The following is a 27,919-nucleotide window of genomic DNA, read 5'->3' on the forward strand; positions in this document are numbered from 1 at the left end:
TCACCTAATGAAGGCACTAGTGAAGATGAAAACATAGGCCTTGAAAATCTTAGAAGTTTTCAAAAAAAAGTTTGACCCTCATTTGTACAAGTTGCTCATGTCTGATCAAAAACCAGTTGTTCTCCATCTACTCATTAATCTGTTTTTTCTTAAACCATAAGGTAGGCTATTTACCAAAATGGAGGTTGATTGGTAAGCCATAAATCCTCACAATTCAAGGTCTCTCAACATTGCAGAATTCTTGCAGAAACATGTTAGTGAGAAGCGAAGCAACAGGAGGGACGGGGATGAGATACTGTAAAAAGTTATTTTTTATTTCAATATTAAGACCACAGTCTGAATACAGTTCAATCGCTTTATCGAACATTAAATTAGGTTAGGAAGCAAATTAAGTAACCAACAAGTGATTGTTTCAATATGACATCAGTAAAATTGACCAGAATCAATCACCAAATATAAAGCTGAGTGCAGTGGCTGATATGTGCAACTCACCAAATACCAAGTTTAAACATTGTAAGCACATTGTTACAATCACTTTATACATAGCAACAGCAGTAGACTTCTTGTTAAGGCCTGTTCTGCTACTCAGATCTGACCTAACACACCCCATCTACCCACACTAGTTGCAGGATCCTTAATGCCCTTGCCTAACAAAGATCTATCATTCGGAGTTGAAATTTTAATTTGACAAATGTTCAAATCCACAGCTTGGTTTTACAAACAAAGCACTAAAATGCTGCTAAGAGATCCTTGGTTCGACATAAAAACGCTGTTCAGAAAGGACAATCTGAAGGCAGTCAAACATGGAAGACAACAGGGACTTTCCAGCAATCTTCATTCAGTACCAGTGGTAATTAAATGCTCGATACTGCCATATAGTTTTCATTCAAAAATACGTATGGCTATCATGTTTTGTGCTACATTAACAACCAACAACTGGATAGAAAATCTGAAAAAGAATATTCACCAATGATGGGAGAAAATGTTACATTTCTTCTATGACTTTGCAGATAGGCTTAATGGTAATACTGGAATCTTCCAGCATAGTTTCAGCCTAATTACTCACTAAAAAGCTGGCAAAACTGAAAACAGTATTTCACTGTTTCATTTGTATAATAACTAACATTTTCACGTCATAAATATCTGCAGTAACTGCCTGCAAAGCTTTTTAAGGATGTCCTCAAAAATTTATGAAGTCAGTGAATTTTTTTTCTCTATTTACATGATTTGGGCGTTTTTCAATAGAATTTTCAGTGTGCTTATTTTCACTGATTGCTAACTTTTCACTATGCAGTTGAATATACCTCGAGAGTAAAACAAATTATTTATATTCTGACATTACTAACAATATGGATTCAGCACTCATCTCACCAAAACATAGCACTCAATTCAACCCAGCCAGTTCTGGTCCTTGTTAAAAAGTTGCCACAAAGTGATTTTCATCTTTCCTTGTCAGTACTTCAGCCTAGATCTTTGCTGAGCTTATATTTACTGATCATGTTATTATGTTCCCATTTAACGATACTGCTGAACAAATCAGGTCCTAGAATGAAATTTGACTTGACAGGGCTTTTTGTTAGTTCAGTTAGTTATAGTGATTAGTCACCTGGACATATTCACACTAGGCTGTACATTTTTTCAACAACAGAAAACTGAAGTTTGTTACACAAAAAAAATTTTAAAAATCAAGCTACACAAAATATATTACAGACTTAAGTCCAGAGAAATTATTGTCCTATCTCAAGTACTTAGGGTTCCATTTAACTGACTCCTGACAGTTTCTTTGCCATGGTGAAAGCGAGTACCGCAGATGCTGGAGATTAGAGTCAGGAGTGTGGTGCTGGAAAAGCACAGCAGGTCAGGCAGCATCAGAGGAGCAAGAAAATTGACGTTTTGGGCAAAAGCTGCCATGGTCTGGCAGACAATTCAATGAGGCCTTTCTAAATGTGCTGTGAACTTTTCACAAATCAGAGAGCTGAAACATTTTCCGTTGCAAAACCTGCAGATTTGCTAACCAAAGTCTCCCGGTTTGGAAGTTTCACAAACTAAACCCTTCTGATGGGTCTTCTTCCCTGAACTGCTCTGAAAGTAAGTAAGCATGCTGCTAAACTTAACACTGGTGCCTTCCGAACTAAATACAAAGATAACAGCCTTGCATGTTAACCAGTGTTTGCAAAAGGTAAATATCTTTCCATTTGCACAAATGAGGTACACAGTCACTTGCTGTCTGACAAAGCCACTGTTCCAAGAAGGACCCTCTAACCTTATTTTTTTTAAAAAAAGAAAATCCATCACAGAAATAACCAACGCCTAGATGTATTTATTTTGATATACAAATTCCAAAAATATTAAATATTATACACCCTTAATTACAATGTTGAGTGTTCTTCAGTAATATACTGACTCATCACTTTTTAGTCAAAAAAATGTAGTTCATTTTTGTTATCTTGCTACTGTGACTCCAGCTTTACCATGTAGTCTCATTGTTTCAACTATCATAGAAAACTAGTATTCAGGCTTTTTCTGAAAAGAAAATATTTTACACATCATGAAGAAGAAAGTAACAGATATTTGAAATGTTGCACATAGGTACAATTGACTAGTGACTGGCAATAATGACTTGAGTCATCTATTTGGGTCAATGTACTGTCACTGCATTTTCCCAAGCTCAAAACTGCCTGTGAATCTTATTCCACAGAAAAACAAGATATTTTCTGCAGCAATATGGAAATTTGTCAAAGAAACAAATCAGATAAGAAACCACATTGCCGTTTTGTTGGAAAAAAATATTTCCACATGAAATGTCATACTCATGTAAAATTCAAAAAAGATTATTGACCATGAACCATTTAATTTTTTTTCAGCACCTGGGAGAAGATTGCAGTGGAATCCAAAATATTTAAATTAAGATTGCTGACTCAAGAGAGGAGAAAATAAACCTTACATTTATCCCATTGCTAATGCAACCCTCCGTATGCTTAAATTCCAACAAAGCCAAAAGCAACTGGACAGGATGGGACGTTGGGATCATGCTTTATGATTCAGAATGTAAATGACCTTGGCAAGAGCTATGGGATTGGTTTAAAAAGAAATATATTACCTTTCCAACCACAGTTCAGTCTGCAAACATTTTTTTTAAATCTAAACGGTACTACCAATAATCACACATTTATACAATACATTTCGGTTTTCCATTATAAATCTAATAATACAATTTAGTAACAGGCCATCAAAAATACTGTTACGTGCTGTTTCAATTTTGGATGTTCCAAGATTCAACAACCACCGCAATACCAATACGATACATGATACTTGTCACTTGCGGTGCCATTGAAGTAATTGGGAAAAATCTATTCACACAAGAATAATTAAAAGATATCAATAAAAGTGTATGGCATAGTTGACATTATACCTAAAATAACAAACCTCTGCTCATGGGGAATTTCAATGCTGTAACTACACTTCTGAATTCGGAGAATCATTACAATCCATAATAGATTCTTGGCCAGTTTACTGTTGCCCATTATCAGATTATTGCCTCGTAATCATTCCCAGGCAGCCATTATTCTCCATTTGTTCCATGTCATGATTGGTAATTTCACTGCTCAGTGTTCACCAGAATGTTATTTCACACAGGTAAAGTCCTGATTTACAATGCAATTTCAGTATTTCTAAAGGAAATAGTTTGCTCTATTCCCAAAATCCATTTTAAATAAATCCTGCTGTTGAAACCTTCATACTTTTGGCGAGTTCCCTCCCCAACAGAAATACTTGCCTCCACACCACCTTTTCCTTTCATCTTTATGGTTGTGTTTTCATTTCCCCAAATTTAAGACTTATTATTCAAAATGTATGCACTTTAAAGAAATGCAATCTTTCCAGATCATATTCAATCACTGATTCAGACTCTCAAATTCAAAGAAAAAGTAAAATGAAAAGATATTCAAATCATGTGTGGATTTGTATATTGCCTGAATAAATGAAATTCATTTTAAATGTTTCTTTTGACCTGATAACAGGTTTGTTCTGGTTCCCTTTTGCATTTTTCTTAGCTGATTCTGCATTATATTTCATACTCTGCACTGTAATAGAAATTATATCACACAGTTAATTTTCAGAAAGGGTAATATTAAGCTGTCGCTTCCATAACGGACAAAATTAGCTCTCTCACAATTAACAGTTACTATATCTAACTTCAATATGCATTAGCCATCCAACTAAATGGCTCAGTGGGCTGCCAATACAAAGAGGCACTGCATCTCAGGGGTGTACTGGCAAACTTCAATCCTGCCAATCATCCCAACTCTCAAGTGACATTCCCCAAAATTAAACTGTCTCTCTTAGCCTAAAACTGTCTTTGATGTTAATTACTGTGCTATCCAGAGCTTCAGAGGTTCAAGTCCTGTGGTGATCTCCTCTATCAGATAATTTGGGCACATGGAAGGACATAAGCTGTCTCTTATCCAGACAAAAAGAAGGTGGGGTATTTTATTCAATCAACAGAGTTCCACTAGCTACAAATGCTTGTCTCCACACTACCTTGTCCTTTTATCTTTACAGCTGTACTTTCATTTCCAAAATTGAAGACTAACTACAAATACTCGTGGTCCTGGAAACCACAGTTCCAATATAGGAAAAGTGTATTTTTCTCTGTGATATCAACAACAGTGGCCCAAATCCTCAGGTTAGTATGATGGTCTAGCAAGTAATCAGGAAAGCTATTAGAATGTTGTATTTTATAATGAGTGGAATTTAATGCTCGAGTTGGACTGCTGCTCTCAACTTCTTTTTCCCCTATATCCATTCCCACATTTCTGGACCCAACTCCCAATGGCAGAGACCTCTTAATGTGCAGTGTAAATTTAGTCCAGTTGAACTCTCCGTCTAGGACAGTCAGGGAGATTAAGCCTGCCACCCTTTCTTAAAACAGTATTAACTGCTGTATCCTGGCAAGTTAATGTATAACACAGAGAACAACTATCAGACGTACTTCGTGGTGTTATCACTGGATGCTTAACGCAGAGGTCCAGGTAATGTTCTCGAGAACTTGGTTTTGAATCCTACCACAGCAGATGGTGGACTATGAATTCAATTTTTAAAAGTCTGAAATTAAGAATCTGACGATGACCACAAATCCATTGTCAATTGTTGGAAAAACCCATATGATTCATTATGTTCTTGAGGGGAGGAAATTGTAATAACTGCTGGCCTAGATAGTTTCCCACTCATCCCGCGAATGATTATTCTCAAACAATTAAGCAACTTTTTCGTGAATGAGTGACAGACAGGTACGTGGTAAAAGGGGCAAAATGGGTCGGTTGGTGGTTATAATGATGCTGCCAATAATCATCTTTCCTGGACTGTGTTAGAGGGGCAACCACGAATGAATCATAACAAAATGGTGTATTGTGGATTATTTGTAACAGGATGTGGATTATTTGTTTGAAAAAAAGCTAATTCATTTTACAAAGTATTGAAACATTGAACGCTACTCCAGTATGTAGTTCAGTACATGACAGTAATTAGTTACAAGTTACATTAACTGGTTAAATATAGTGAGAAAGACTATTGCAAGATATAGATGACACCTGTCCCCTTCGAGATCCAGAGCCATTCTCTGACTTCCTCATCTGAGTGTTTATGACATCATCAGACTGGGTGGAGCTTAATGCACTCTCCAACATAACACTTTCAGAACCACTACTTAATGGAAAATGCAGGGTGGCTTTGGTTGGAGAAGCGGGTGTTAGGGACGATTCAAGTTAGGTGTATGTTCGGGGTTGGATCCCAAAGGACATAGGGAGGGGTGTTTGGAGTTTAATCCCCCTAACCTTTTAGAGTCATAGAGTCATAGAGATGTACAGCATGGAAACAGACCCTTCGGTCCAACCCGTCCATGCCGACTAGATATCCCAACCCAATCTAGTCCCACCTGCCAGCACCCGGCCCATATCCCTCCAAACCCTTCCTATTCATATACCCATCCAAGTGCCTCTTACAAAGGCAAATAGGTTAAGCGAGTGTGCAAAGATCTCACAAATGCGGCACAATGTGAACAAGTGGGAAATTGTCCACTTTGACCAAAAGAATAAAAAAGCAGCATATTACTTAAATGGTGAGAAGTTCAGAATTTTGAGATGCAGAAGCAGCTGAGCATTTCAGTGCATGGATTGCAGATGTCACTATGCTGGTACAGCAAGTAACCAGGAAAACTAATGGAATGTATACTTTGTTGCAAGTGGAACCGAATGGAAAAGTCATGAGGTTATGTTACAGTTATAGAGGACACTGGTTCGACTGTATATGAAGCACTTTATAATGTACTGGTCACCATGCTTACATAAGGATATTATCACGTTGAATGCAGTTCAGAGAAGATGTACCGGACTGATACCTTAAAAGAACAGATTGCGTTATAAGAAAAGGCTGGACCAGCAAAGCCTGTGTCTTCTGGAGTTTAGAAGAGTCACTTAATTGAAACATATAAGAATCTAAGGGACTTGACCAGATAGATACGGAAAGGAGTTTTTCTCTTGTGGCAAAATTTAGAACTAGGGATTGCCCATTTAAAATAGGAATGAGGAAACCTTTTTTTCTTTTAGAGGGTGGAGTGTCTTTGAAATTCTCTCCCACAAAGAGCAGTGGATGCAGAGTCTTTAAATATTTTTAAAGCAGTGGTGGATTCATTCTTGATTACCAAATGAATGAAAGATCGTCTGGGATATATGAAAATGTAGAGTTGAGGTAAAATCAGTTTTATGATCTTTTTGAACGCCACAGCAGACTCAAAGGGCCAAAAAGTATGGTGCTAGAAAAGCACAGCCAGTCAGGCAGCATCAGAGGAGCAGAAGTGTTGATGTTTCGAGCATAAGCTCTTCATTGGGAAACGTCGATCCTCCTGCTCCTCAGATGCTGCCTGACCAGCTGTGCTTTTCCAGCAGCACACTTTTTGACTCTGATTTCCAGCATCTGCAGCCCTCACTTTCTCCCAGACTCGATGGGCCAGGTGGCCCTATCTTGCTTGCATGTAACCTTAGTGTGCAGGGGTAGGATGGAGCAAGATGAGGGAATTGACATTGTAAAAGGTGGGGGGGGGCTGCAACCTGCTAACTTCTGCATCCAACCGGCTGCATGTCAGCAAACATCTTGAGAGTATCAGGTTGTCAATTTGAATGCTTCATTGCAGTGACATTAATGTGATTGTTAGTTTAACAGAAGTTGCATGGCTGACCAAAAACAGGTCGTGAAATGAAGGTGAGAACACTGCAAACACTGAAGGGAATTGAACAGATGAGACTTAAATTGCCAATAGATATGGAAATATCACCAGCGCTTTCTTGCAAACCCTGAAGGGGATTGAATACATGAGACTGAAATTGCCAATAGATACTGAAATCTCACCAGTGCTTTTTTGCATGATTCTACGAATCACGATATTCACAGCATTTAAGCAATGAGATGAACTGCACACCTTCATGGTCTGTACACCAGACTAACAGTGCACAAATATCTCACGTCAGCTGGTTGACTTCAATTTGCCTCCAATAATAATTGAGTGAGCATGTGGGCTTGCAGATCCGTCTGACTTCCCACAGCTGTAAAGCATCATGCACACATGGCTATTAGTGCACTTCCAAATCACCAAAGAGCATACATCAACAGCCAGGTAAAACACATCTGGATCAAATTTGTGTCCTATTTCGACAGGATGGTTAAAAAGACCCTTGGCACGGTTGCCTTTATTGCTCAGACCTGCGAGTATAGGAGTTCAGAAGTTATGTTGAGGTTGCACAGGGCATTGGTGAGGCCTCTTCTGAGAACTGTGTCCCCAGTTCTGGTCATCCAGTTATAGGAAGGACATTATCAAGCTGGAGAGTGTTCGGAAGATATTTACCAGGATCTTGCTGGGTATGGAAGGCTTGAGTTATAAAGAAAGGCTGGATAGGCTGGAAATCTTTTCACTGGAGCCAAGGAGGTTTATAAATTTTATAAATTTATAAAATCATGAGGGGTATAGATAGGATTAATGGTGGTGTCTTTTCCCTAGGTGGGGGATTTTAAGATTACAGGTCACATTTTTAAGATGAGAGGAGTGAGGGAGACAAAAAAAAAGACATGGGGCAAATATTTTGTACAGGGGTGGTTCGTGTGTGGAATGAGCTTCCTGAAGATGTGGTAGATGTGGATACAAATTACATTCTTTAAAAGGCATTTGGATAAGTACATGAATAGGAAAGGTTTGGAGGGATATGAGCCAGGAGCAGGTAGGTGGAACTAGTTTAGTCTGGGATTATAGTTGGCATGGGCTGGTTGGACCGATGGGTCTGTTTCTGTGCTGTGTGACTCCATGGTAGAGCCCCTACCTCTGGGCCACAAGGCTCAGGGGTCAAGTTGCTCCTGCTCCAGAAGGTGTGGCACAACATCCCCAAACAAGTTGATCTATTTCAACCATCAGGGCTACCATGAATGTACAGCTGGTAATCAACCAAATAAAAGATGATGCGGAAAGATTCACAAGGAAATTGCTTTCAGCCTATGGCAGTCCACCCTCTGTAATCACATCCCACCTCAAAGCACATGTACCAGTTGGCTCCTTAGTGATAAGGGGTATCCACTTACAAACATGGAAGACCATGGGGAATTCAACTAATGATGCCCAAGAGCAAAGTCATAATACAACAACCAGCTATATCATCGAGTGAGTCAATGACATGATCAGGGGGTATCTCAGGCACCTGTAGTGATTCAGCACAACGCAGCACAGAGCCAGGGTTTCCAGAATGACCATGATGTGCTCAGTACCAAGGACTGGCTCTAGATAGGGCACAACAACCCATGCACCAGCTGCAGTCCACCTGCGATGGTCTTACTACTGCCAGATTCATTCATGTTTCACCAATGGCCATCAAACACACACAAAATCCACTTCCACACCAACCCCAAGCATTGCTTAAAAGTACTGCTTTGTGTTTAATGCAGTGAAGCTTCCCTTTCACAGCCACACATTGCTTGACATCAACTCACCTTACCATTCATCTTAAATGAAAAGGATGCACATGGAAAAGAAGAGGGGTAAAGAGGGGAAAAAAGAATGTTTGCCCAGCTCAAAAATAAAAGAAATCTAGCAATCTAACATTCCGTGACAAATACATGCATACTTCACATGCATCTTTCTGCATCTTTATTTCCCCCACTTTCTATCAGTGCTTTGGCAGGAAATCACTGCTGATATTCAACTAGTCCTGTTGACAGGTTTTCAAGCCCAGCACATGTTCCTCATACTGTCGGCCAAACACCCAATGCCATGCCTGCTTGCACAATCATCCTACTCACAGTGCATCTATACTTCATGGCTGGCATTGAGCTGGAGAATATTTCATTAGGTAAGCCGCATAATAAGTGACCAAGGCAAGTGTGTGTCAAGTAACAGGTATATTATGCAAGACACTGGATGAAAGCAGACATACCCCAGAAAATTCAAAGCAACACACTCTAATTCCTTTCAACTAGGAACAGAGAAGTGGTGATAGTGGGCTAAACATTGGGCACAGTTCTTCTTTAGCAAGAGAGAAAGCATCTACTGGAATTCTTACCACTAAGTCACTCAGATTTATTCGAAATGTGGTAGTATGAATGGCATTCACTTGCCACATCAAGCCAGACTTCATCCAATCATTTGTAACCCTCAAAGGTCGCCATATTGATGAAATGAGCAAGATATAAGGAGGGTACCACTACACCAATGAAACCATAACCCAGTGGCTCTCTCTCTTTTTTGGTGAACAAAATAAATGGAAACTACCACGGAGGAGTGAAAGCAGAAAGGAAGACTGTACTCAATCTGCTCCTTCATAAATTGTACAAGTAGTTGGAAGTGCCTCTCTCCAGAATGAAAGGCAGAAGGGAATCAAAAAGAGACGTTTGCATTGATTTGTCTACCTATCCTTTTTGAGAGATTATACCTTGATTGTACCTGAACCATCTCCAGTTTAAAAGTAACCTATGACTCAGTTACAGTGTCCCCCATCAAACTGCTTTTGCAGCCCTTCCAGCCCAGCTCTGTCCTTGCCCTGTTGAGGTCAGCTGTATACCCTGACTTTTCTCACTCTGGAATGACATCACCATTCTCTACTTTCATCCTACTTACCACCACTTTCTCTTCAAAATGTTCTTGCATTGACACCATCTATTTAGTCCACCTTATTTCATTTCAAGGAACTAGCTGCAACAGTGCATCCATCCTGGTTAAAGTGAACACATGCTGCTATCAGAAAATCCTTGAAGACAATCTCAGTGCTTAACCCTCGCTGCCCTGTGTACTACCAGAATTCCAGCCTGTCTTAGGGTAATTAAAGTCCAATTATAACTATCTTATAATGTGGTCTCTCTGTAATTTCTCTGCAGATCTCTTCCCCTGCATCCTTCCCACTAGTTGGTTTATAGATCACACTGTATTTGCATCCTTTTTGTTTTTTAGTTCTAGCTAAATTGATTCAGTCTTTGAACTCTCTGGGATGTCCTTTAGTCCTCCCAAAACCACTTGCAAAATGAATCTAAAAAACACTCAAAAACAGATTCTTAACAATTTCGAATTACAATTCAAACTTAAGCTATGGAAAAGGCTGGATCAGATGTTGGTAAATATAAGCCCACTATTAAAAATAGATAGAGTGGGAAAAAAACAGAATTACAGACCAATTAGCCTAATACCAGTAGTCTAGAAAATGGTACGGTCTGTCATAAAAGATAGATAATAGAACACTTTGAAAGCATTAACAGAATTGGACAAAGTCAGCATGGATTGATGAAGGGGAAGTCATGCCTAACCAATCTTCTGAAGTCTTCTGAGGATGTAGCAAGTAGAACAGAAAAGGGAGAACAAGTAGATGGAGTGTATTTGGATTTTAAGAAGGCTTCTTCATCAGGCTCACAAAACAGGCTAGAGATTTGTAGTATACCACAGTGCTCGGGCCCCAGCTATTCACAGCATATATAATTTATTAAGTGAAGGAACAAAATGCAAATTTTCAAATTTGCTGATGATAAATCTAGGTGGGATTCAGAACTGCGAGAAAGATGCAAGACGACTTCAGCGCAATGTAGACAAGTTTGCGAGCAAACACACGGCAGAGAGACAGTATTATTTACATGGTGATATACCAAGAAGTGTGATGCACAAAGCAACTTGGTATGCATGCACACCAGTCAATGCAAGAACATAGGCAGATGAAGCAAGCAATTAGGAAGGCAAGTGGCATGTTGGCCTTCATTGCAAAAAGATTTGAGATCAGGAGTAAAGATGCCCTACTTCAGTTCTACTAGGCATTGATAAGACCACAGAGGGTATTGTGTGCAGTTTTATTCTCCTTACCATAACAAGATGTAGATGCCATTGAGGGACAGCAGTTAAGGCCCACTAGGTTGATACCGGGGATGGCAAAGAAGAGATAAGTTCAATCAGGCCTGTATTCACTGGAGTTTGGAAGAATTAGAGGGGAATCTGAATGAAACATTTGAAATTCTAACTGAGCTAGAGAAACTAGGAGTTGAATGTGTACTGTACCTTAAAGGGAGTGAAAGTTGAAAAGCTGGCAAGCCTGTCATGTGGGCAAAAGTGAGGACTGCAGATGCTGGAAACCAGAGTTTAGATCAGAGTGGTGCTGTAAAAGCACAGCAGGTCAGAATTATTCCTGATGAAGGGCTTTTGCCTGAAACGTCGATTTTCCTGCTCCGCAGATGCTGTCTGACCTGCTGTGCTTTTCCACCACCACTTTGATCTAAGCCTGTCATGTGACTGACTGCAGGCACAGTGCATGCTGGATAATTTGAAGATGTGCCATTTGAAATGTAGATCAGGTAGTGAATTGTTTACACAACAATTCGAGTTCAACCAGTTTACATTATGCCCCAAGTTACTAAAACCCAATCAAATTTGAATTTTATTGGTTTGACAACATCAAACCAATGAGCCAATCCGATGTTTTGGGATGTAAAAAACATGCATTTTGTTCAGTTAGTCAGAGAGACTAAGAGCACTTACTGCCATTCAAACCACCTGCTAACCATCTCTCTAAAAGATACCTCTTCCATATGAAAAGTCTGTGCAGCAGAAGACCGAAGATGACCCAGGAAGATACAGAGGAGGATTGACACCACTGGCTGGTTTTGAAAGTGACTTTCTGTAAATTTTATCAGATCAGTATATTGATACAGAGTGGGACGTAGCTTAATCGTTAAGACAAAGGAGCTTACAGTGTAGATAATTGTTGTTTAATGGTCTCTTTTGGAGTTAAAGAATAAATTGTTAATTTTTTTCTTAAAATAGTGAAATTTGGGTGGTTCTCTAACAGTACTTTAACAGATTACGAGGCGAGGTGAGCTTTTCTGTGTGTTTGGTTTACATTAGCAGAGGGATTTACCCAGTGTTGTAACACGAGATGGGACAGGATGCTTCCTCTGATTGGGGATTCTTGAATCAGGGGTCACAGACTCAGGATATTGCATTGGCCATTTAGGACTGCAATGAAGAAATATTTCTTCACTTAATATTTGGTAAACCTGTGGAATTCACTACTACAAAGGCTGTGGAGGTCAGGTTAGTCAGTACAATAATAAATCTTTAGACAGTAGCTGCATCAAGAAATATGGAGAGAAAGTGGGAACATGGCATTGAGACAGAAGATCAGCCATGATCATACTGAATGGAGTGTGAATAGTAGGGCCAAATAACCTGCTTCTAGTTTCTATGCGTCTATACCTCCTCCGATTTAGAATCCAAATGTTCCCCAATAATATTATGAACCTTCATTACAATGTCCCAAGCTATGTTCGCTGAACAAATTCCCAGAATCCATGGTGTCTGCAAGTGAAACTAATGCATCTGCCTACAGATCGGCATACGCAGAAGCTCTCAGTGGCTATGCATCGGTCATAAAGTGCTTCATTGTTCACAAGGTACTTTCACGGTTCTGTAAGTGACACACAATAGGCAATTTGGGTAGAGTGATGTCCTACACATAAGCACTTTACGTACTAAACCTACTCCTAATACTTCCTGGTATTTGATTTGTGAAATTAGATGCAGACTGCATAATTAATGCTTTGCAAACAAATCAATTCAGCCATAACAATGGATTGCTCTGTTTCCAAAATTAAAGAGTGTCCTTGTGCTGTATTCATAGTGGCTCAGCATCTCAGCCAGGAAGCGCGAATTCTAATTCCATCTGCTCCTGAGGTGTGTAGCAATGTCTCTGAACAGGTTGAAAAGGCAATACATCTGCAAAAGCACTGACACTTCAATAGAACTTCCATAGCTGTTAAGTGTTTTGAGATATCCTGAAAAATCACTCTTAAACATCCTTACTGTTTTCTGTAGATGGTACAGAAGAGAAATGCTTCAAATTTGCCAAGAAGAGAATTACTTTTCTAAGTGCTGTTAAAATGTTTGTCGATACCCACACAGATATAATAATTTACAGTGAGCTGTGATTGAATAAAAATAGGATATCACTTTCAGCTAGCAATGTAAATGTAAAACCAGGTTCACTACTCCAGGAAGCAATTATTCATTTGTAAAGCATTCATGAGTTTGATAACAGGAGGGCATTTAACAAGCTTGTGGAAATCCCCTCCTCCACCACAAAGATGATCTTCAAGAACCTGATTAACTAACATGTGCAAAATGAAGTAATCAGTGACCTAAATTTCAGAACCGAGCATACATCATTAAAGTTGAACTGCAGAATTAGTTTTAAATGATGGAAAATTTTGAGGTTAGATCTGAGACCTCTGGGTTGAGGGAGAAGAAAATTCTAAGCCCAAAGTCCCCTTATTTATAGGCAGCTGACCAAAACCCACAAGAGAGTGTTTTGTGTTGAATCAAGTAATATGCATACAGCATAAATTCAATATTAGTTTTCTTTGAAAATGAACTATGGTTGAACTTCTCAGGCACCCTATTCATTAATTCATTAAAAAGATTTGTAATATCAGGAAAATCATATCTGAAGAGTATTGCACCACAATGTTTTGCCAAATTTGACAGGGCATGCTCACTTTACTCATATTATCAGAGTATGTGGAAAAGCCTCCCATGAATATTCAGATGAACTCATGTAAGGAGTACAGTCCAAGTATTAACCAGCTGAATCGATACAAAATGATTTTGTCATATATTTTGCTCAGCCCCAGGAGGGAGATTTTCAGGTTAGAATTTGCTTTTACCTAAATCTATTTCTCACAGATCTAATCTTTATACTTCTGGCTTTTGTTTTTGGAGAAAACAAATTCTACAATTTAACTGAATGATAGATGTGCAATTCTAAAACCCAGATCAAACTCTCATTTTGCACCACTGTGTTGCACAGCAACCTTTCCCATTGCAGTTTTAACGTGCATTGGTTTGTTATGTGGGTTTAAAGAGTCAGAGATGTACAGCATAGAAACAGACTCTTCGGTCCAACTTGTCCATGCCGACCAGATATCTTAACCTAATCTAGTCCCATTTGCCAGAACCTGGCCCATATCCCTCCAAACCCTTCCTATTCATTTACGCATCCAGATGCCTTTTAAATGCCGAACTTCTACCAGCCTCCACCACTTCCCCTGACAGCTCATTCTACCACCCTCTGCATGAAAATGTTGCCCCTTAGGTCCCTTTTAAATCTTTCCCCCCTCACCCTAAACCTATGCCCTCTACTTCTGGACTCCCCAGCCCAGGGAAAAGACTGTGTTTGTTTATCCTATCCATGCCCTTCATAATTTTGTAAACCTTTACAAGGTCACCCCTCAGCCTCTGACACTCCAGGGAAAACAGCCCCAGCCTATTCAGCCTTTCCCGGTAGCTCAGATCCTCCAACCCTGGCAACATCCTTGTAAATATTTTCTGAACCCTTTCAAGTTTCACAACATCCTTCCTATCAGAAGGAGACCAGAATTGCATACAACATTCCAAAAGTAGCCTAACCAATGTCCTGTACAGCACAGCATGACCTCCCAACTCCTGTACTCAATACTCTGACCAATAAAGGAAAGCATACCAAACACCGCCTTCACTATCCTATCTACCTGCGACTCCACTTTCAAGGAGCTATAAACCTGCACTCTTTGTTCAGCAACACTCCTCAGGATCTTACCATTAGGTATGTAGTCCTGCTCTGATTTGCTTTTCCAAAATGCAGCACCTTGCATTTATCTAAATTAAATGCCATCTGCCACTCCTCAGCCAATTGGCCCATCTGATCAAGATCCCAATGTACTCCAAGGGAACCTTCTTCATTGTCCACTACACCTCCAATTTTGGTGTCATCTGCAAACTTACTAACTATACCTCCTATGTTTACATCCAAATCATTTATATAAAATAAAGAAAAGTAGAGGACCCAGCATCGATCCTTGTGGCACTCCACTGGTTACAGGCCTCCAATCTGAAAAACAACCCTTTACTACCACCCTCTGTCTTCTATCTTTGAGCCAGTTCTGTATCCAAATGGCTAGTTCTCCCTGTATTCCATGAGATCTAACCTTGCTAGTCAGTCTCCCATGGGGAACCTTGTCGAACGCCTTACTGAAGTCCATATAGATCATGTCCACTGCTCTGCCCTCATCAGTCCTCTTTGTTGCTTCTTCAAAAAACTCAATCAAGTTTGTGTGACATGATTTCCCATGCACAAAGCCATGTTGAGTGAGTATCTCTAATCAGTCCTTGCCTTTCCAAATACATGGAAATCCTGTCCCTCAGGATTCCCTCCAACAACTTGCTCACCACAGATGTCAGGCTCACCGGTCTATAGTTCCCTGGCTTTTCCTTACCACCTATCTGAAATAATGCATCACATTTGCTAACCTCCATTCTTCTGGCACCTCACCTGTGACTATTGATGATACAAATCTCAGCAAGGGCCAGCAATCACATCCCTAGCTTCCCATAGAGTTCCAGGATATTTCTGATCAGGTCCTGGGGATTTATCCACTTTTATGTGTTTCAAGACATCCAGCACCTCCTCTTCTGTAATATGGACATTTTTGAAGATGTCACCATCTATTTCCCCAAATTCTATATTTTCCATGTGCTACTCCATAGTTATATCTCCCCCCTCCCCCCCCCCCCCCACCCCTCTCCTGCAGCTTCACAAATAGGCTGCCTTACTGATCTTTGAGAGGCCCTATTCTCTTCCTGGGTAACTTATTGACCTTAAATGTATTTATATAAAACCCTTTGGATTCTCCTTAACCATATTTGCCATATCTCATGTCCACTTTTTGCCCTCCTCATTTCCCTCTTAAGTGTACTCCTACTGCCTTTATACTGTAAGGATTCACTCAATCTCTCCTGTCTATCATCTTAGGGAAACATGCAACCTTGCAGATCCTATTCTAGCATCACTATCCACTCAAATTACTGCCAGAAATTATGTGCATTACTCAGTAATAAGCAATACCTCTTCTTCCTTAAGTATACTGGTTAAAGCACCCAGTCAGGTAGCAATTTTGGTCCAGATATGATACAAAGCTCCTTCAAACACAAAAAGGTCTATTATTTGGCAGATCGGACTTCTGAAGAAGAGTCTCTGGTCCTGAAACGTTAACTCTGCTTTCTCTCCATGGATGCTGTCCAATCTGCTGAGGTTTTCCAGCAATTTCTATTTTTATTTCTGATTTCCAGCTGGTCTTTCAGTTTTTTTGTTCTTATTTGATGAGGTTTGACATTCAATAGTAATAACTAACAAGTCTGTTAACAATTCTTGCACATCAACAAAGCAATAGAACATTTTGATGTGAAAGAACAGTACTCTATAGTGAAAGAGAAAAGAAAAGCAACATTAAAATATACCACCCAGCACAAACTGGTTCATTTAAATTCACATGTTAATAATTATGGTGGAAGATTCCTCAGATTCTACTCTGAAATGAAAAGGCTTATACTAATTAAAAACTCAAGTAAATATAAGAGAACATGTTAAAGGCATTAAATACCATTATTACTTATACTGAGTTTCAGAATTTGGTCTCATTCCATGTCAAGTTTTGTACAAAGGCCAATAATTATCCAATTTGCGCGTAATTCATTCTGATTTACACAAACTCTGACTATTTATTGCATAAAAGCCTTTGTAGTTTAAATCGAAGGTTTGCTATATCGGGAGGAATCTCTTCATTGGGATGTCGCTTGCTAAATGGAGAACCAGCGAGGGACTTTCACTGCCTCTCATGGGAGGTCCCTTGAACCACAGGCCAATCAGGCTGTGATGAGATCTTCCCCAGCACTAAAGGACCCCAGTGTGGAAGATGGGCCCAATGAAGAGTGCTGGCCAGAGGGTGGCAGCTCTTACACCAGAAATGCCACACAAGAGGCCAAGACTGATGCTAGAATAGAACTCCCAGAATTGTGGAGGATCTAGCACAGGGAGAAGTGACAGTCTACAATTGAGAAATCAAAATGGTTCATGAGGCAATGAGATGTGTACAAGTGGTGTCAAGCAACAATTTGATGAACCCGCCTTCAGTCATTCCCAAGTCACCATCCTGAAGGGGGTACCACTGGCCAGACAATGAACTGAACCAGCCAAATAAATACTCTGGCTACAAGAGCAAGTCAGAAGCTAGGAATATTGCGGTGAATAACTCACCTCCTCAGTCCTCACAGCTTGCTCACCATCTGCAAGACACAGTTCAGGAGTGTATGGAATATTTCCCCCCTTTGCCTGATTCAGTGCACACCAAACAACACTCATGATGCTTGACAACATCTAGGTCAAAGCAGCCTGTTTACCTTTTGTGGATGTGGTGCCATTCAGTCCCTTTACCACTGACTCTCAGTAGCAGCAGTACGTATCATCCACAAAACGCACTGCAGAAATTCACCAAAACTCCTTGGATAACACTTTTCAAACCCTTGATTACTACCATCTACAAGGACAACAGAATCATGGGAACACCAGCAATTGCAATTTCCCCTTCAAGCCACTCACCACTCTGAATCAGAAATATTTTGCCATCCCTTCAGTGTCATTGGATCCTCCCTTCTGAACACCATCATGGGTCTACCTATAATATTTATAAAGCAGCCTTTCAAGAAGTGAAATTACCTTCTCAGGGAGCTGCAATAAATGCAGACCCAGCCAGCGATACTCAGGTAAGAGAGCAAGTGTTATTGTAGCCGCTGCTCACAATGTGACCTCTGCAGTGGAGAGGTCAAACGCAGATTAGGTGATTAGGTTGTGTAGAACTTGGTCTGCAAGCTTGATCCCAAGATTCTAACAACCAACTTATTCAGATCAAACAACGTAGAAAACTTGGAGAATCACCTTAAGTCAGAGAAAGTGTGTGTGTGTGTGTGTGTGCGTGTGTGTGTGTGCGTGTGAGAGAGAGAAAAAAAAAGAGGTTAGAAAAAATGGTCATGGGACAAGCTGTCCAGGTGCTTACAAAATACTTGTAAAGCAGAAACAGCAGTGCCTCACAGGATGCATAAGCATAGCATAAACCACAACTGTGAACCCCACGTATGGTATAAAAGGCTACAATCCAGTGACTAGGGTCACCACGCAGCAAGGTTTCTATTTCCTACTGTTTAAAAAGATCTTTTTAAAGTAAACTGTATTACACCCATGTACGAATTTATCAAGTAAATGACCTATATTGACAGAAAATCACTGATGTGTTGAAAAATGATGGCATGTGGCATTCGCTGTGAAACAAAAGTTCTGATCAAAAGAATATTTCGAATTTATACACACAAGAGTAAGGTATTTAATTTCAAAATTCATTTGCAAGAACATTTGGAATATATATTAAACATCAATTTTTAACAAGGCCAAAGTCAGCCTTGCTTTGTGCTGTACATTTCTGTTCTACACTAATTCTTCAGAGTCAACAAAAGATATTTACAGGAAAATGACTAACCTGACAGAATAACCACAAGCATTGTAATCTCCACATGCTCGGGTTTCTGTAGCCCTACTTACAAAGGTACAAACCTAGGCAAGTTACTCTAGCAGAAATAACACAAATATACTCTAAATGCATGCTATTCTTACCAATTAGTAGTCCTGTAACATGTGCAATATCAATCTTAAATCCTTTACTGTGATTATAATCATACCTGAAATATTTCCACTCTCTTTGCGCAGGTTTTAAGGTTCTACAACACATATTTGCTCCATACAGCTTGATGCAATGTTGTAAAAAAAAATTAGTCAGCAATAAATTATTTTTCACAAAGATTTTCACAAATTGGAATCTTCAAAACCTCATCACGTTTTTTTGGAGACTCCCTGTGCAATCTCGTATAAGGTAGACTTCTTTTATTAGTAAAGTTGGGATTTCATAAAAAAAATTAAAGTTGCACTTTCACATTTATCTGCTCAAGTCAAAGTACCTCAGCAACTAGAATTACTTCCGCTTAAATTAACACTTTTATTTGGTTTGGAAATTCCATTACAAGAAAATAAAACAATCATACCACAACATCAAAGTATTACACAGAATTTACAGCAATGAAATACTCCATTGGCCCAATTAGTAGGCGTTGGCATTTACATTTGATAGAAGTACTTTTCGATTTCAAAGCAACCAACCTCAGGCTTTCAACTTATCTTTATGCTCCTTTTACTCTTGTATTCACCTTATTTCCTTCTGAAAACATGCAAACTTCAACAGCTTCATTTCATCAACTTCCTGCAGTGGACTGTCCCACATTATATCCACTCTGAGTGAACAAAATTCTGGATTTTCCTTTGGGTTTAAAACAATTTGGTGTTTAAGGGCTCCAGTTTTGTACTGGTCCACAAAAGGAAACATTCTCTCCAGATTTACCATGTCAAATCTATCCTTATTTTGAAAGGCCTCTCATCAAGTTTCCTCCAAGGCTTTTGTAAAATGTAAAGTGGCCTATATGCTGCCTCTTGCCAGGATAGTCAAGTCTGGTGCAAGTGGAGTCATCACTGGCAAGACCCTCTAACTGTAAACCCCAGATAACACTGGCCAGGAGCAGGGATTATACCACTTAAAGATATCAGATGAGTAAAAATTTACAACTGCACATTTGAAATATTGTCAGAGCAGAAAATTAATTATGACATACAAATATTTATTTCCACAACATTCTTGTGGCCCATGTTTGGTTGCTGTATGCCAAGCAACCCACGTGTGAAAGCGGCTATTCTATGGTTGTCAGGTGGGCAGGCCTGACTGAAAGCAAGGGAATCACATAACCAAGAAGTCATCCCAGGCAGCAGAGCGCATCCATTGCGGATTCTAACCGTATTGCTTTCCACTTCCTCTTTCATGGAATAGTTTCAAGAGACTCTGTGCCCTGTGTTTTGATTGACCTGCAGGTCAAAATCTTGCTGCTTGTAAAGAACACAAAACAACTGGAAACCATTCTAGTGACACTGGCCAATGCATTCTGAAGGGTGATCTAAATTTGTCCAAATACCTGAAGTTCATTTTCAGCATAGCAATAATCTGATCAAAACCAATTTCTTGGTTAAAAAAAAAAGAGAGAAGTTGGATTAACACTGGACTAAAGTATCAGGGTAGCTATCTGGGAATATCATATAACTGCATAAAATTATTCATGTCGTGTGTCCTTTAACGAGTGGATATTCCTGTAGTAGACAAAAACTCCCAGGCAATCTTGGGATGTTCAAATTGTCACATACAGTCTCAAATATATATAGGAAGCCACTATTGAAAACCCAGTCATCACCAGTTGCAAAACTGACATCATTTCCTGGTGAGACAAAGAGGTTATCAGTCATTTATTTATGCATTTGCTGGAAGAACCTGTGCATGTCTCCAGCAAACCCCAAGACACAAACAATTTGAGGGTGGTGGTGACTTTGTCTTTGATATAGTATAGCCCTTCAGCCCTTCAGCCTCGGCCCAGCCTGCTGTGAATGTTTGATAACACGCAATATAAGGCTGAGCCTCCTGAGATGCTAGAATTCCAACATTTTCTTGTCACGTCTTCAGCCCTCTCAAATGTCACTGTCTTCTCATTTTGTTTCCAATGGCACGTTCCAGAATACAGCATAAATTGAGGAATTAGTGGAAAGGATAGCTGAAATCTCACAACATTGTATCCCCCCCCCCCCCCCCCCCCCGCCCCGCCCAAAACTTTGTTTGAAGTAAGTATAGTATGAATGGTTTCTTAAAATATGTGAACTGAGATTATGAGAGGAAAATACTGTAGTAGAATCAATGATCTTTGCTATACAATTTTCACACAGAGATGCCCTTTTCCATAGTTGCAGCAATAGACTATGCAAGCAAACATCACTTGATTAATTATTTTAGTTAAATGCATTAATATTGTCCAATAATGCAGTTTACTCAAATTTATTCAATAAAACAGGGATAGAAATCCATGAGGAATGCTTGTGGAAAAAATGTTCTCCAAAAGGTTCCCACGAATGTTTTTTTGTTTTAAGAGTCAGTCTTGCTGTGACATTGAGACCTTGATTCACTTGCACAGATGATGTCCATTAAAGGGAGTAGATTCATTGCAAATAAAGAGGAATGGAGTTCAAACTACCCGAGCATATGTATTCTTGTTCCCTGTAGGAAACTCATGATGGGAGATACAGATATTTTAATCATAGCAGATTCCCAGGACAAACAAGCAGCTCACAGAATGTAAGTAGGTCACTTTGCACTCGTCCAGCATACAACTGGTATGAAAGATCTCATGTCACAGAAAGAGAGATTCTACTCAAAAATTTAAATCCTCATGGCCTCCAGACTAAATAAAAATGGTTTTGCCAAAGCATGAGAATCTAACAGAGGAATCAAGGTCTAGAGCCCATTACAAGGGCCTTAGACCTATCAAACTTCTCCCGCCCTTACAGGCAGTCGCTACCAGATTCCCATAGCACTCTGGATGAAAAAGCTTTTCCACCCATTTCCTCTAAACATTCTGCCTCTTAAAATTATGCTTCCGGGTCACTGAACCCTCTAACAAGGGGAAAAGTTTCTTCCTGTCAGTACTGTCTAGCCTCTCATAATTTTATACATCTCAATCATTATAAAGTTTCTCATCTCACCTATTCATGTTGTCATCCCCAAACAAAGGACTGTCACTAATAACATATCCTCTCAAAACCTTCCCATTCACAGCTCAGAATCCCCAACTGTTTTGGTGGCAGAGAATTCCACAGGCTCACCACTCTGAGTTAAGAAATTTCTCCTCATCTCAGTCTTAAATGGCCGACCCTATGTCCTTTGATTGTAACCTGTGTTCATCAGGAACACCCTTCCTGTGTTTACCTTTTTCAGCCCTGTTAGAAATTTATAGGTTTCTATGGGACTTGCAAACCTCACACCCCCTCCCCACCAATTCTTCTCGACTCTAATGAATGTGGTCCTACTTGGTCCATTCTTTCTTCATTAGTCTTGCCATCCCAGGAATCAGACTGCTGAACATTCATTGCACTCCCACATTAGCCAGAACATCTCAGAACATCTTTCCTTAGATATGGAGACAAAAACTGCACACAACGTTTCAGGCATGGTCTCACCGAGGTCCTGTACAATGATAGCAAGACACCCTTGCTCCAATATTCGTATCCTGTCAATATGAAGGCCAACATACCAATTGCCTTCTTCATTGCCTGCTGCACCTGCATGCTTACTTTCAGCAACTGGTGTACAGGGACAGAGGTCTCAACGTACCTTCCCCTTTCCCAATCTATTGCTATCATATTGCCATTACCAAAATGAAAACTTCCCAGCTTTGCATCCACAAGGATTTAGTTCTAGAGTATGAAGTCATGGTGGTGATATAAAATAGATTTTGCTTTCACAAATAACGGTGGAAATAACAGTATAGATATACTTAAAGAGAAAGTTAAGTCATTACTTTACCAGTTGAATGATCTTATATTGTCTGTGAACACAGCAGTTGTAATGATTTAACACAACACTTTCAATCATTCTTCCATGACCTAGCTTCCTACATTTATACTACTAAATCCATTTCTGTTTGTCCTTCACAAACTTATTGGCCCACTTTATCCCATGTCTGAGGGCCTATCATCTGAAAAGAATAGTGGATATTAACAGCAAGTCCATCTAGTGCCTGAAAAAAGTCACAGTGAACATGTGACCCTGAGACTTATGGGATTATAGAAACTAAATTTTACTTCATCCATTAGAACCAATTTGCATCCATTAAAATAAAATCACCTCTCCTGACCATCCAAAGTGGCAATTTAATTGTACTTCCTTTGAACTAACATACTTCCTTCTTGCAATAATCAATTCTTTTACACTGGGGAGATCAAACATGAATTGAGGGAATGCTTTATGGAACTGCTTCAGATAGTCGAGAAGTAAGACACTGAGCTTCTAGTTATGATGTGGAGATGCTGGTGTTGACTGGGGAGGACAAAGTTAAAAATCACACAGCACCAGGTTATAGTCCAACAGGTTTATTTGGAAGCATTAGTTTTCTAATGCTTAATAACTTCCTGATGAAGAAGCAGCGCTTCAAAAGCTAGTGCTTCCAAACAAAACTGTTGGATTATAACCTGGTGTTGTGTGATTTTTAATTTTGAGCTTTTAGTTGCTTCCCATTTTAATGTAATTTTTGTCACGTACATTTCCATCCTCAGCTTGTTACAGCGCTCCAGTCACATTCCATATAAGCTCAAGGAACAACACCTCATCTTTCTGTTAGACACTTTATGTTAAGTCTAGAAAGCCAAGGCGTTCAATACTTTCAGATAATGACCTCTTTACTGTTTCAATTTTTTGTTTTACCACATGCCTTTGCTTTCAGCCCAAGCAGCTCAATCTTCTGCCATGTACAATTCACTCAAGTAAAAAAAGAAATAAAGTATTTGTCTAATTACCACTCCCTTTGATCCATGATATCTTTGTTTTTAATGTCTCTTGCTTCTATCCCATCCCAGAGCTTCTCTCTTGTCCTTCCTCCCCCTTGCTTCAGCATAAAGTCCACAAGATTTCCTTCGGAGCTGAAGAATTCCGATCTCCGATGCTGCCAGATCTACTCAATACTTCCAGCATTTTGTATTTATACATGCAACCGATGTCAAGCTGAACAAAGGTTTTCTTTCTCTTGTCCAAACAGAGGTTTCAGACTGCCACCTCGTGATTTCCCATCACACATCAGCACCTTTTCTATATCCTCACTGATATGCTTCACTAGCTTGTATGCAATTGCAGAACGACCTCATATCTTAGCCAACCTGGTCTATATTTTGAGAACCAGAATTTTATTAACATGTATTCCGAGCAATGGCTCTGCTTCTTCTTTTAATATATCTATACTGTTACTTGCACCGTTATTTGTAAAGGCAAAATCCATTTTATATCATCACCATATCTTCGTACTGTAGAACTAAATCCTTGAGAGGATATAAATAGATGAAAGCATATCATTACAAACAGAAACTGATTGTTGAAGTGAGTGGGTAAAATTATGACAGGCGAATTTCAATAGAAGCAAGTGGGAGGTCAAACAGTTCAATCCGAAGGGAAAAGAGTAGGACAGATCCATTCGCCAAGTATTGAAAAGCAAGGTACATTGGCAAGTTCAAAACAGGAGCTGTAACCCATGTTCACACGTCACCAAAATATGGAACTTGGAGACAAAAGACAGAATCAAAAAAGGTTCAGGGAATGTTCACCCTCAAGTTCAGAGGACTGGAAATATAAAGAGAGATATTTTCCACATTGATACAAAACCCTGAATTAAAATGTATCCCAACTACTATGTACTTGTTCAGAGCTTCAAAATATACCAGTACATTACAATGGGAAGGAGTATAGTTTAGATATTTGAAATAACTCCAGAGAGGCTGGCATAGCATTATCAATTCACCCTTCATTTATACGTGGAAAGTCCTTTACACTGATCCAGCTCCCCTAGAGCCAACGCTCAGAACGAACAGATTCTCTGACATTCATGTTCATATCTGTCAGCCAGGGCTCCCTGATTAGACCAGATTAACAACCCCAATCAGGGAACTCATATTCTATGAGGTCCACCTGGCTGACCTTGTTATAACTACTAAAAGAATTTAACTTGTAATTGAATTGCTCAATGTTGGTCTGCCATTGTGGTTACTAACATTGCTCAACTATTAATTTACATCAGATCCCTTTATATCTCACTTTGCATTTTCATAGTTCAGCATGAGGATTAAAGGTTCAGTTATACATGATATCAAGATAATTAGCCATTGAATCTAAACAAAAGAATGATGATTATTGAAGTTAAACAAATTATGTGTGAACATTTAATCCTTTATCACACTATAAGAATATATAACAACATTAACTAACAATTATGGTTCATCGGTGAAGTGAAACGTTTGCTTATTTCATTCAGTAAGCAGAAATTAAAATTCTACCTGTGCCACATCAAAACTGCCAGCCTCAAAGAATATCCTCTCCACTGGTGAGCTGAAATTAAAAAAAATGTATTACCTGTTTATTCTTCATTTCAACATTACTTCTAGAAAAACAAAAGTGAACAACAGAAAATGGGTTTTCTAATCTAATACAATCTTTAGTTTTCCAAAACTGGCATTTTCTGTGGATTTCTGTGTTTTATTTCCATTTATTCATTCATAATAAGCATTTCCGCATTCGATAATTACAGGGTCAGCTGAAGACTACAGGTCCTGGGAAAAGATCAGTCATAAGAAACATTCACAAAATAATTTTAAACAGAATTTTGAGAGGTGCATTGCAAAAGATGAAGTTCCTGAAAAGCAGGTCAACTGCACAAAGGTAAATCTGAAACAAACACAGAGAATGTTGGAAAAACCCATTAGGTCTGAGAGCATTTGTGGAGAGAGAAACGGAGTTAAAGTTTCAAATTCGGCATCTCTGCTTCAGATCTTTAGCATGAAATGTGCATGCTTGAATTTTGACTGTCAAAAATGATAGGTAAGATGGAGGAGCTGGTGGTGTAGTGGTAATGTCAGTGGACTGATAATCCAGAGCACCATGCTAATGTTCTGGGGACATCAGCATGAATGCCACTATGGCAGGTGGTGAACTCGGAATTCACTAAGGAATTAGATATCACTGTTTTTGATTGTCTTCAAAACTTGACTTTTAGTAAAGGAAATTTGTCTGGCCTACTTGTGACTCCAAACCCACAAGAGCATTCTTGATGCATTGCTGTCCTATGGGGAATTAAGGATGACCAGAAAGTGCTGGCTTAGTCAGCAATATCCTCACCGCAAGAATGAATTTTTTTAAAAAAAGTTTACACTCTGCCAAGAACATACCTAGGATGAATACAACCAATTCACAATGTACCATTTGTCTTCTCACAACCTCTATAGCAACCACTAATTTCTTCATGAGACATTGCTTGATATCTCTTCCCATCTGGGTAAGAATCACGCAAAAAATGATCAAAATATTCAAATCATTCATCTAGATCAATTTCCTATCATTTTTTTTTCGGTTCTGCTCAAGTTTCTTCAGCATGAATTGGCTTTAACGTGATTGAAGAATTTGAACCGTTATCTGTACAGCGTGAACTTTCCTTACTTCTATTGGCTATAACGTGATTTCTTAGAACACGAAATTGCACAAGAACGAAACTATCACGTTATATCAGAAACAACTGCATTCCTTAATGTGGTGGGAGCATATCTTGCAAGGCACACTTCTGCCCTCTCTCCCCAATTGCTGTTCAGGTCATGTCAGATGGGAGGCCTTGTAGTGCAGTGGGAAGCAATCCCACTTCTGAGCCAGAAGCTCTGGGTTCGAGTGTCACTCCAGACTGTCTTGGCCATGAAGGATATGTTGGTAATGAGGCGAGACTGGAGGAGTACAAAACCACAAATGTGTCTGTGGTACGCATTAAGAATAGGAATCTCCCAATCGAGGGAGAACTTCACATGGGAAAGCTGCAGCACAACAGTTATCTCCACTTTAGAAGTCTCCATAAGTAGGATCATAGTGTAGATGATTTTACATAGCAAGGATCCTTATCACCAGAGTGATTATTAGGATGGGGAGCCAGTGTCACTCCAGTGCCTTTAAGTCAGGATTTCCAGGACTTTTGACCCAGTTCAAAGTCTGTGAGAAGATTTGTAGCTCGGGTGCTCGTTGTTGTGGTTCTGTTCGCCGAGCTGGGAATTTGTGTTGCAGACGTTTCGTCCCCTGTCGAGGTGACATCCTCAGTACTTGGGAGCCTCCTGTGAAGCGCTTCTGTGATGCTTCCTCCGGCATTTATAGTGATTTGTATCTGCCGCTTCCGGTTGTCAGTCCCAGCTGTCCGCTGCAGTGGTCGGTATATTGGGTCCCGGTCGATGTGCTTATTGATTGAATCTGTGGATGAGTGCCATGCCTCTAGGAATTCCCTGGCTGTTCTCTGTTTGACTTGTCCTATAATAGTAGTGTATATAATAGTAATTTCGACTGGGACTACACTACCATTATAGGGCAAGCCAAACAGAGAACAGCCAGGGAATTCCTAGAGGCATGGCACTCATCCACAGATTCAATCAATAAGCACATCGACCTGGACACAATATACCGACCACTGCAGCGGACAGCTGGGACTGACAACTGGAAGCAGCAGAGACAGGCCACTATAAATGCCGGAGGAAACATCACAGAAGCGCTTCATAGGAGGCTCCCAAGCACTGAGGATGTCACCTAGACAGGGGACAAAACGTCTGCAACACAAATTCCCAGCTCGGCGAACAGAACCACAACAACTTTTGACCCAGTGACAACAAATGTGTATTTCCAAGTCAGCACTCATGTGGATCGGAGAGAAACTGTTTCCAGTTCAATGGTTTCTGCCATTCCAGAACCATTTTGCAATCATTTGTACTCAATAATCTATTCTACTAGCTCTTATAAAGAAGACAATCCTCTTCAGCCTGACTTCGTACGTGGCTTACTTCAGCTCAGCATCCACCTT

General features: G+C 39.6%; 1 protein-coding gene across 2 annotated transcripts in view; it reads right to left on the minus strand.

The window, feature by feature from the left end:
- LOC140479059 (SH2/SH3 adapter protein NCK1-like) overlaps positions 1–27,919 on the minus strand; it is a 200,842-nt gene that overhangs the window by 95,365 nt on the left and 77,558 nt on the right. Inside the window, exon 2 of one of the 2 annotated variants that reach the window (XM_072572873.1) lies at positions 25,377–25,428. The exons of the other annotated variant lie outside the window; for it this stretch is intronic. The gene's annotated coding sequence lies outside the window, so the exon portion shown is untranslated. The remainder of the gene's footprint in view (positions 1–25,376; positions 25,429–27,919) is intronic. 2 annotated transcript variants of the gene reach the window in all.

The sequence above is a fragment of the Chiloscyllium punctatum genome, chromosome 6 (assembly GCF_047496795.1).
Source record: "Chiloscyllium punctatum isolate Juve2018m chromosome 6, sChiPun1.3, whole genome shotgun sequence".
NCBI lineage: Eukaryota > Metazoa > Chordata > Chondrichthyes > Orectolobiformes > Hemiscylliidae > Chiloscyllium > Chiloscyllium punctatum.